Below are 10,667 nucleotides of genomic sequence, written 5' to 3' on the forward strand. Positions count from 1 at the left end.
CCCCGCCCCCGCCCCCGCCCCCGCCCCCATGGGTCACGTGGTACGGCCTGCTGTGTGCAGGGGGGTTCACTCATGTTTGTAGCCACACCCCTGTGAAGGCACGCACCTGTACGGGGTTAAGTGTTAGTGTGTGTCTGTCTATTTAAACCCTCGTCAGTGCATGCCTAACGGTTAGTCATTGTTTGTTTGTTAGCATCTGAATGTAATATCAGTAATCATGTTTGTCTAGCCTGTGTTAAATGTGTCTGTATTCATCGTTAATGTTATTTGTGAGTGCCACCATCGTCTTTATGTTTTTGTATCATTAAATGTTTCACTCGAGAGAGAGTCTGTGCGTCCTGCTCCACGCCCTTTGGCACTCGGGCATTCGTTACACAGACAGGTTTGCGCTGCCTGACAATGTCCAAAAAAAAACCACTACATTTTCACAGAATTTCAGATGTCCCTTCTACTGGTCTTTAGAGAGGTTAACCAGGGTTTGGATTTGAAGAGACATTTGAAAGCCTTTTGTAATGAGAGGTATGTTTCTGACTTTATAGGAAATGCAATCAATGGTAAACTTTTAAGAAACCTTTTGTGTGAAAAGCATTTCCTGTCCAGTGCAATTTTTGGTTCGGCTGGAAAGTGTCTGCTCAGCTGAGTAAAGCTTGGAAAATTGCCAAAGTAATCTATAAGTTAAAGTTTTTTCTCAGTTTGACAGCTGAGTTTGAGTTGTTGACATCTAGATAATCAGTTTTCACATTTAAGGTACAAACGATTTGTGTTGATATTTCATTTGTCTTGCCGTATTTCTTTCTTGTGACAGTAAAACCTGCACTTGAGCTACCTTCACCCCCCCAAAAAATGAAAATAAAAAAAAATCAACCTCTATGAAATTGAGCAAGCACTTCAAAAAGTGCCCACAAAATGGTATTGATGGCCCAACCATTGCAGCATATGAATTTTTAAAGACCCTACTAAAGTACAGAAGTACTAACTGTGGGTGAGAGTACTGATGGCTTCGCGCTCACCACATTCCCACAGGCTAGGAATACTGAGAGTCCTCACGGTCATCATTACCAGCTCTCTGCCCACTTTACTGGATCTTTACTGGATCCATTGGGTGATGAGTTCTCGAGCACGTTTACTTTCCACTCATAATGGCAACATTTTCTCTGACTGAAAGGTACCCTGCTGTTGCTGAGTCCGACTTGTGAATTTACCGTAACAGAAAATCCCCCTTGAGCGTCACAACAAAAGCAACACGCACACTTCTGAGTTGTCCTAATTAAAAAACAAATAGCTTGCATCACACAATGCCCGAATGCTCTTCCTGCTTATTCAAGTAGTTAATTATGAGCGCATTTGTTTTGTTATTGTTTAATTTGAAAGTGCATCAGAAATCTTAAGAGGGATTCATGTGAGCTGGGTGAAATGAAATGAAAACTGAACTAAGTGATGGAGTCCTATAGTGCTTCACACACTGAGTGCAAATGGTGAACATCTTCACCATTAAATGGATAAGCACCGCGACTCCTAAGGTTATTTCAGGGCTGACTCTGCGTTCAATTTATTTCAAGTAAACTAAACATATATATGCACAGATGTTATAAATAAGCCACAAAAAATTTGAATGTTGTTCATTCTAAATGGAATATCTCAGTAACCTTGACGCCCGATGTCATTTGTGTCTCACAGTTAGTGACCTGACTTGACGCTCACCATCACTGGGTGCATTTAGTAATGCAGAGGCTCAGGTCTGAAGCCAGAAGCCAGAGTGGAATGAGTGGCAGTCCTCTGCCTGGGCCCCAGGAACACAGCTAATGGCGTCCTCGCAAGAAAGCAGGGGAAGGATTTCTGCCAACCCCTCATGTCCCCTGACAGGATGCCTGCTGTGTTTCTGGCCTTGTACCCGTCAGACGGGGATCATGTGGGCTCTCCCCCAAGCTCGCTCTGCTGTCTGAAGAAAGGAGGCAGGCTGATTAAAACAGAAAAGCTAAGGGAGGCATGCAGCTGCATGCCCATCTCGCACAGTGATAAATAACAATGGGCTCTCGCAGCGATGTACAGGCCTGATATGGTCCTGTTTCTGCTTGGGTGGGAGGGGCTTGGTTTGGTGTTCTTAAGCTGCCGTTTCGAAGGACAAGGAAGCAAACAGCACCAAGGGGCAGGGAGCGTCTGCATCTGTGATCCGCCCCTCTGTGTCATTCCCTTCTGCACTCGTGCGAGGAGGCAAGCAGCAGCAGGCGCTCGAGATGCCCTCTGTGCGGGACCCATCGCCGGACGCAGACGGGTGCATGCGCAATGCGTCACCCAACCTGCATGTGTGTGCTTCTATTCTTTGAGACGGATCCCCTTGAGTCCCCCACATGCACCCCAGTTCATTAGAGGCACAGCGGTCGGCTGCTTTTTGACTTGTGGCTCATCCTGGACTTGAAGGCACCAATGCTGTGTGTGTGTGTGTGTGTGTGTGTGTGTGTGTGTGTGAGACATTGCAAACAAAAGAAAATGTAAATTCATGAAGTCTGTTGTATTGTGTTCTAATGTAGTTGCTCACAAGATAGCGTCTGTGAGCAGGTTATTTTCCCAAAATAATTGTAGTAGAAAGATCATTGCTATACTGTACTTTATAAGACAGAAGTAACATGCTAACTTAAAAATCCATGATTAAATATGCTGACCAGTCACTTTATTACAAACAACTAGCTGCACTTGCTCTCACTGGCTACTTTATTGGGTGCACCATTCTTATGGAGTCATTTTATGGGTGTAAAATTACAGTGTGTTGGACTATACACTTGATGAACCACCCTCTCCCTGTACAGTTGAGTTTCAGACCACAGGACCAGAGCTGACTGGATATTATTTAGGTGGGGGGCACATTCTGAGCTCGGCATTAACAATGACTTGGTAGAGGCATGGTTGTGGGTGTTCGGCTGCTAGGCGTTTATCAGGCCCAGCAGTGTTGCTGGATGTTCTGCCTTATAGATAGGCTGTAGCTGCAGCTTGCTTGAAAGTAGCCTGCCACTCAAAAACAGCCTGCCCACAGGAGTCCAGGTCAGGACCTGGGCTCTGGCGAAACCCTGGAAGATGGCTAACCTGACTCGAAAGAACCTCCAGCAGTACACCTCCATTGCTATGGCCTCTCCTTTTCAAATGCTCCAGTCGCCCGACCCCAATCCATCCTACTTCATTCTGAATGTGGGTGTTTATACACTAGAGAAAAAGTTGCTTTCTACTGCACATGCTCCCGTGGTTCTAAACAGTCGAACATAGAAATAATTGACAAGACTTGCATTTTAAAGGTACCACATGGCATAAAATGCAAAATGAATATTAATGTCAGAGCTGGTCTTCTTGAACATCACATATCAGGAGAATTGTGTGTTAGGCATACAAATTGTAATTTGTTTAATTACAAAATGCTATTCAGTGTACGAGGTAATACTTGAGTGCACATAATTAGCCTATTCTGAAGCATTTTCTTTAAAGTTAATGTTTCACTTGAAGCTCCATTCTTCTCTTGTCCCTAAGAACTGTTCTCTCATTTCCTGTCATTCACCTCACAACTGTGTTGCTATTCTGTGCATTGAAATTAATTAATGAAACATGACATCTTTCAATTGAATTCAGTTACTAACCATGGTAATGGGCATATGCAAATCTGAGTTCAAGTTTGTCCTAGCCCTTTACCTCTAATTCATTCTTTCCCTATTGCTGCAAGCTTAATTAGAAAATTGCCTTTGGGGAGATTTTATTTGCAAAGCAGGCTTGGGGCTCATTGTTCTAATATGTGTGTAATGTTCTTTTCAGCACTACCTCCTTTGTCCAGTATAGCAGAGACGCAAGGAAGACCACTTGAAATGAAGACAGTAAGCCCTTCAGTTGAAGCAGTATTGCTGTGCTTTGAATTTATTATATGATTAATATTCTTTTGCAATTTTTAATAAACAAGCAAAATTTTCAGTCTGCCAGGATATAACTTGTGCAACATCCTGCTTGCACTGGTGAAACTGGCTCTGTTGATGGGCGTGCACTTCACTCAAGGGGTTGTCTTTGGGTACACCTCAGACATAATGGACAGGGGCTAGCTGAAACTAGTACCACATACCACATGCTAGAAATGTGCAACCTTGCCATTTTATGGCTATGTTCTGTGCATGTGTAAGTAGTGTGGGCACATTATTGACAATGCACCAAGTGAATGTTGCACATGAGGTGTAACCTTTGAACTCGCACCTAATCCTCCCTCAAAGGAGGCGGCACTCCATTAGTTTAATCACCCGTAACTCAAAATCAAATGCCCTCCCTTATAAAATACCATCCATCCATCTTTATCACCTCAAGGAGTTTCTGGAGGCTCCCGTCGATAGGATGACTGCCACCATGCTAACGAACATGAACTTCTCCTTCTCTCAGCCTTCCTACAAAATATGTATTGCGAGAGGTTATTTCCCAATAATCAATTAGAACCCACCCAGGGCCAATAATAAATTATTAATGGGGGTTAGTGTGTGTGTATGTGTACCCGGGGGGGGGGGGGGGGGGGGGGGGTTGAAGGGGGTGGTGATAAGCGGTGTCATTATTGATTTTTGTCACTTCCTCTAGATGGATGTTTCTAGATAGACTTTCACACTGCTGTTGTCTAGGAGTTGTGAAGGGGCAGGTATGCCAGCACTTCCTGTAAATGGAAGTTGAGTGAACGGCCTATCAGGAAACGTTACATACGGGCCCTTGCCCAGAACCTGCCACAGTGGAAATGGCAGTAGTGTCCTCAGGCCTGTTTACAGTTTCTGATTAACAGGCAGTAATGCAGCCATGACCAACGTGTAATATGTGTTCACTTGAGTCCAAGATAGGTGCTAGATAAGTAAAAATACCATCGTGTCAGCAGAGAGGAATGCTCATAAAAAGCCATTTTTCAATCAAAGCAAAGCAAAGTTTGGGCTACTAAATAAGACAACCTAGACCAAGTAAACACATACTCCACAATTAGCTAATAAAACAACAGCAATTAAACCGATCTCCACATTAAAGTTAACTAAAGTACAGGCTGTACGGAGGCACACAGCATCATGAGAATTTTGGCCACACCCTCCCTGCTTCTCTCTTAGTATTATTATTATTATTATTATTATTATTATAGTCTGTCAGAACCAATTCTACAAGAGGTTTAGTCTCGCCATATAGGATGCCTTGTATTGTGCAAACACAGCTCATGTTATTCAAGCTACAAAATATTATGATCTACTGGTTATTTCCTTCAAAATCGAGAGATGAAAGACTTACAATGGCAAGGTTTTTTTCTGCATGTTTTACTGGTCTTCACAGCCCTTTGAGAACAGTTTAAAAAAAAATCTAGTGTGTAGTACCTGAGATTATGACAATCCTATACATTATGTCCATGAAGTCCATAAAAACCTAAACAAGGGTGAACCTTTCAAAAATGTAACCTTGATGCTGTTCCTGGCACGAAGGCCATGGAAATAAAGCAGACATACTCCTTTTTGCAGATTGTGTTTTTATAATGACGTCTGTAGAAAAAATGTCAGTCGGTGCAAAAGAAGGAGATACTTTTATTGCTGAGCTGAAAGAGAAAGGTCCTTGTCATCCCTAGCAAACATTGTCTTCATGTGATGAATGAATCACCCTTGAAGAAATCAATTTCATGAGCCAAAAGCTTTTGTGAGAGAAGCCATTCTCTGAGCGCAGTGGGTGCTTGATGACTTTATTTGATGGGGAGGCAAGACATGGTGAAGCTGCCACATGAAATCAGGCAAAAATATTTACTTTAAAGTTCCCTTAGCGAGACACGTGACCAGAGGACCCTGATAGCTCAATGAAAAGGCAGAGTCTGACTCTACTGGGGGTGGAGCATCGGTGAGCATTTTGAAGACGATTTCAGGTTGCTGTCAGATTTAGTGCCAGATATGGTGGCTGGCTCGAGCAATCTGGTTTATCTTTCCTTTGTCCGCAGGCAAGTGGGAAGAGATAGCAGAGAAAATGAAAGTTCTGATGAGCATCACAGTGATGTTTCAGGGAGAGCGTTAGAAATCGTCCCCTTTTGCTCGAGAGTGCAGTCTCGATTGTTGGGTTCAAAAGCTGATTGTAATGTTTAGACATTTTTAAGGGTGTGACATGAATCTGGAGAGACATTGAAGGCTGCTGTGAATATTGTAATGCAAGTAGTATAGTAAAGCGCTGTATTGTGTAAAAATAGTATTATTTTTATACATGGGTAAATAAATGTTGAGATTTTTTCATTTGTTCTTGGTGCTTGAGCTGATTCTAGAACACCTGTTTATAATAAACTATAGACTTTATTCTCTATGTTTTTGTTTGGAGAGGTTTTATTAACAGGGGTTGCCAATAGTTTTCAGCCCATACCTTTGCTAGTTTAGTTTAGACTATGTAATTCTGCAGAAACATTGTGTGGTAATGACACAGTTTTGTATACAGTAAATATACTGTACCACTAACATGTCCAATTACACAGAATACTGGCAAAGAACCCCCCCCCACACACACACACACAGACGCGCAAAGCTTAAATTGTGTCTTCTAATAACTGGCAAATATTTTCAGAAAGTAAATATTCAAGTGAGAGGAGATCTGGGAATAATTCTATTCTCAGATATTACTATAGTGCTACAGCTTGTCTCTGTAATTTAGCTGAGGACACAGTACTTCTACAACAAACAATATATGCGGTTAAGGGGCTGATGAAGGCCATGCAGGGGCAGGTACCTGTGTGCCATCCAGGTCATTGATGGATCTGGTTAAATAACGGTGTTACAGCTAGAGCTGTAATGAATTTGCAATGAAGCAAATCTGCATATTTAGAAAGCAGGTAAAATGATTTCCATCCTCTTTCGTCACAATAGCCAGAAATTACATAACAGTGGATAGGGAGGTCCTGACCCTCTCAATATATCATTGTAATCATAACTTTGTCATTTAAAGTAATATAATAAAATGCATTGAAAAAACAATTATAAACGCAAAACAACTTATTTTGAAGTTTCGAAAGATGGCACCCCCACTTCATTTGCCTTACAGTGGTGTAGTAACCACCCTACTACCCATTATTCCTTGGTACGAGTGTCTGTGGACAAAGCTTGGAAAGGTTCATTTAAAACAAAGGATGTCAGACATTTTTCTTTACTCCTAGCACTCAATAGAATAAAACACATGTACAGTTGTAACCAAAATGCAGTTTGTTGGCTCCATTAGCTCACGGTTGTATCTTGTGCCTTCGTATTGGTACAGGGCAGCCACATCTCCTAATGCATGTACATGTATGAAGATCCACAATTAAAAATCTTTGACAGCCCGAGTGCCACAGGACAAGAAGCAGGACGCACAGACCTCCCTCAACGTAGACATGAACGATAAACAAAATGGCACTCACATACAACAAGCAGCGTGAATACGAGAAACATCTAACCTGAACACGAATAACACAAATAATGACCGACAAAGAATTACACACATACAGGGATTTAAATACAAACAAAAATGAAACAAAGAATAAGGTGCAGGTATACTAACAAGGGGGCATGGTCACAAATAAGTCACAAGTCACAATGAGCAGTCAGTAGTGAACTCCCACTGCACGTGGCAGGCCGTACCATGTGATCAGTGAGAAGGGGAGCATTCTGTGACAAAATCATCACAACTTACTGAATTTTTGTATATATAAGACACTGATGTGGAACACAGCAATGACTATTATTATTGTTATTAATATAATTATTTCAAACATCATTATTTAAAACAAGTTACATATCTATGAATTATCCAGTATACACAGTACTAATAAGGGTTTCCTCAAGATACATTTAATACAGCACATTTAAAATGGATCTTTAGGGTCTCCTTAAGGAAATGCTTGAGAATTTTTTCTGTTTATTGTCCTCGCTAACAGTAAAAAGAAATATTCGCCCATGCTTGATCCTCCTCTTACTTAAACCACTGCTTCTTCAGGATGACATAGTATGGCTGAAGTGGGCGGTGGCATACAGCTGAAAGACGTCATTTGGAATAAAAGACGAAAAAGAAAATCAATGAAGCGTACAAAGATGATGTATAATTGTTTCTATTTTAAGGTGGTAGTAGCCTGAGTTGTTTATTTGTTTTGAGACTGGTATGTTTTTAAACTAATGCATGCAGGTCTACAGTGAATAAATCAAGGAATTTGCACAACTGGTTTCAGACTAATTAGACAAATGACTTTGAGGCAACAAAAAAAGTTTGTCCGTGTGCTCATTCATTGCCAGCACTGATCATTATTTAGCTAACGGAAATATTTTTTTAAAAAACTATTACCGAATCAGAAGCACTGAGTTCTAAAACAATAAATTATGGCTTTTAGTTTCAGTCTCATTAATGCTGCCCAGTGTATCTGTTTCCCACTGCTGCGTACAAGTGGTGTTTAATTAAAGAAAAGTTCATTCTTCTCAGTAAATCCTGCTTTACATTCTGAGCAAAACTCTTACAGAGGTCTTTAACTGCTTGACCTCAAAGAGATTTCAAGCCCTTAAATATTCTGGACTCCTCTTGTGTGAAATGCTGTCTGAAATTAAATAACAGACCGAGATGTAAATGACACAAATATATTCAAATGTTGCTTAGTGCATTGGTCTGTGTTTACTAAATGCATTGCTCTAGAGAGTGCTCAGGCTGATGCTGGTACAAGGAAGTGGTACTCGTTAAAACATACTTAGCCTCATCTAAGAGTTGAGATGTTCCGGAACCATGACAAGAGGCCGGTATCCCAAACAGCCATCGCACAAAGGTCATCGTAGAACAAGTGGCACTTTAAACACTCTCTCCAATCTGTAATCTTTAATCTAACATTCTGAATGTTTTGTGAAGCTCATCTGTGTAAACATGCAGCATTTGGACATCCTTCACATTCAGATGACGACAAATAAAATGGATTTCAATTAAAGTCCAATTAAAATTTTCCTAGCTCAATTATATATTATATAATTAAAATTATATTATCATTATTTATTATATTTATTGTGTATAAAATTATATTTTCCCCAAAGTGTGAACAGGTCAGTTCACAGAATTCTTTCTTTGATTATGAGGTTTCTCATAAAGCAAACTGCATGCCTTCAAGGGTAGCATCTCATTAGGGTAATTTAATGTTCAGGCTTTTATTTTTTTTGGTTCACACGGATACCTTGGCGGTTCTGTGGTTTGCGATTGCATTGCTTGTCATTTGAGTTTTACTGAATTTAATGGGCGCTCATGGGACAAGACCCGCACATGTGATTCTCACAAGGAACACACAAGGTCGCATGAACACAGTGGATCATATTACCGATACATGTCTAGGGACTCATCCCACATGAGTTGGCTTAGCCCAACTAGATACTCATCCTGCATGAGACATCATAACCAAATTTGAGATTCGGCGTAGCACAACTAGCGTCTCAGCCCACGTGAGACAGCACAGCCTTACTAGAGAATCAGGCTGCATGAGATGGCATAGCCTAAGTAGAGACTCACACAGAATAGACTGTACAGTGCACACTGATTACTAGATATTGTGAAAGTAGTGAGTAGTACTGTGAGGCAGAGCTGTATGGACAGCAGGGGGTGTGGCCTTAACTGCTATGGAATTACACACCTCTTCAGGTCTTATGATCTATTCAATATCCTTCCCCATAACATACCAAAAGAGATATGATGAAAAACTCATATTTTAGTGGAAAATGTAAATCTGGTTTTGGGATACATTATATATTCAAATATTCTGCACTGTTGTGAGACAGAATATTAGAGGTTTCTGTTGTTCCTACACAACGGCAGTATTATCATTTGGGCTCTCATTTCTAAATGCTAGTATGCAGTATCTAGCTTTAACATCAAGCCTGATGCTGCAGGCATGACCTTTCTCCATTTAATTCTGAGCAGACAAGTGTTCACAGGTACCATTTTGGGGATATGTATTTCTTGCTACTAATTTATTCATTCGCTAATGGATTTCCTCCCTCTGCACTATATGTACGTTAAGCACTTGCAGGGATATATATATATATATATATATATATATATATATATATATATATATATATATATATATATATATATATATATATATATATAAACTAACATGTTGACACATAAATACAGCCACTTCCTCATAGCTGATGGCTGTTTTCCCTCTTTGAAGATATGTCCTGTTCCGCATTTATGGCAGTTATGGCATGCAATTTGGTGTCCATCTTCAACAAAGTTTTTCTTGTTAGTTGTAACTATCAGAAGTGAAACTTTTTTTTTTCACAAAGCCACTCAAAATAATGAGCAGTCTAAATTTAGGTCACCTTTCTGCATAAAAATGTATCCGTGTGAGTTAATGTACCAGAAACACAGTAAATACTGTTTATTAAAAATAGCATTGGTGTTTTGTCATTGAAAAACTTCTAACTTTAGGAATTCCCCAATGATATGAAATTGTTGAACTCACTAAACATTACAGGCTGAAACTTGACGCAGGTGAAAATGTATATAGCCTGTGAAGTGCACTTAGAGGAAATAACATTAGGTGGCCAATGTGAACCAGCAGAAACCTAACCTCTCAGTTCAAGTTCTGATGTAAAATATTCTATATTATTTTTGTCATTATTCATTATAACTACAGGCTGTGCTAGATTCATTATATCTTTTCAGCA

Source organism: Electrophorus electricus, chromosome 11 (genome assembly GCF_041902795.1).
Source record: "Electrophorus electricus isolate QZ-2024a chromosome 11, ASM4190279v1, whole genome shotgun sequence".
Taxonomy (NCBI): Eukaryota; Metazoa; Chordata; class Actinopteri; order Gymnotiformes; family Gymnotidae; genus Electrophorus; species Electrophorus electricus.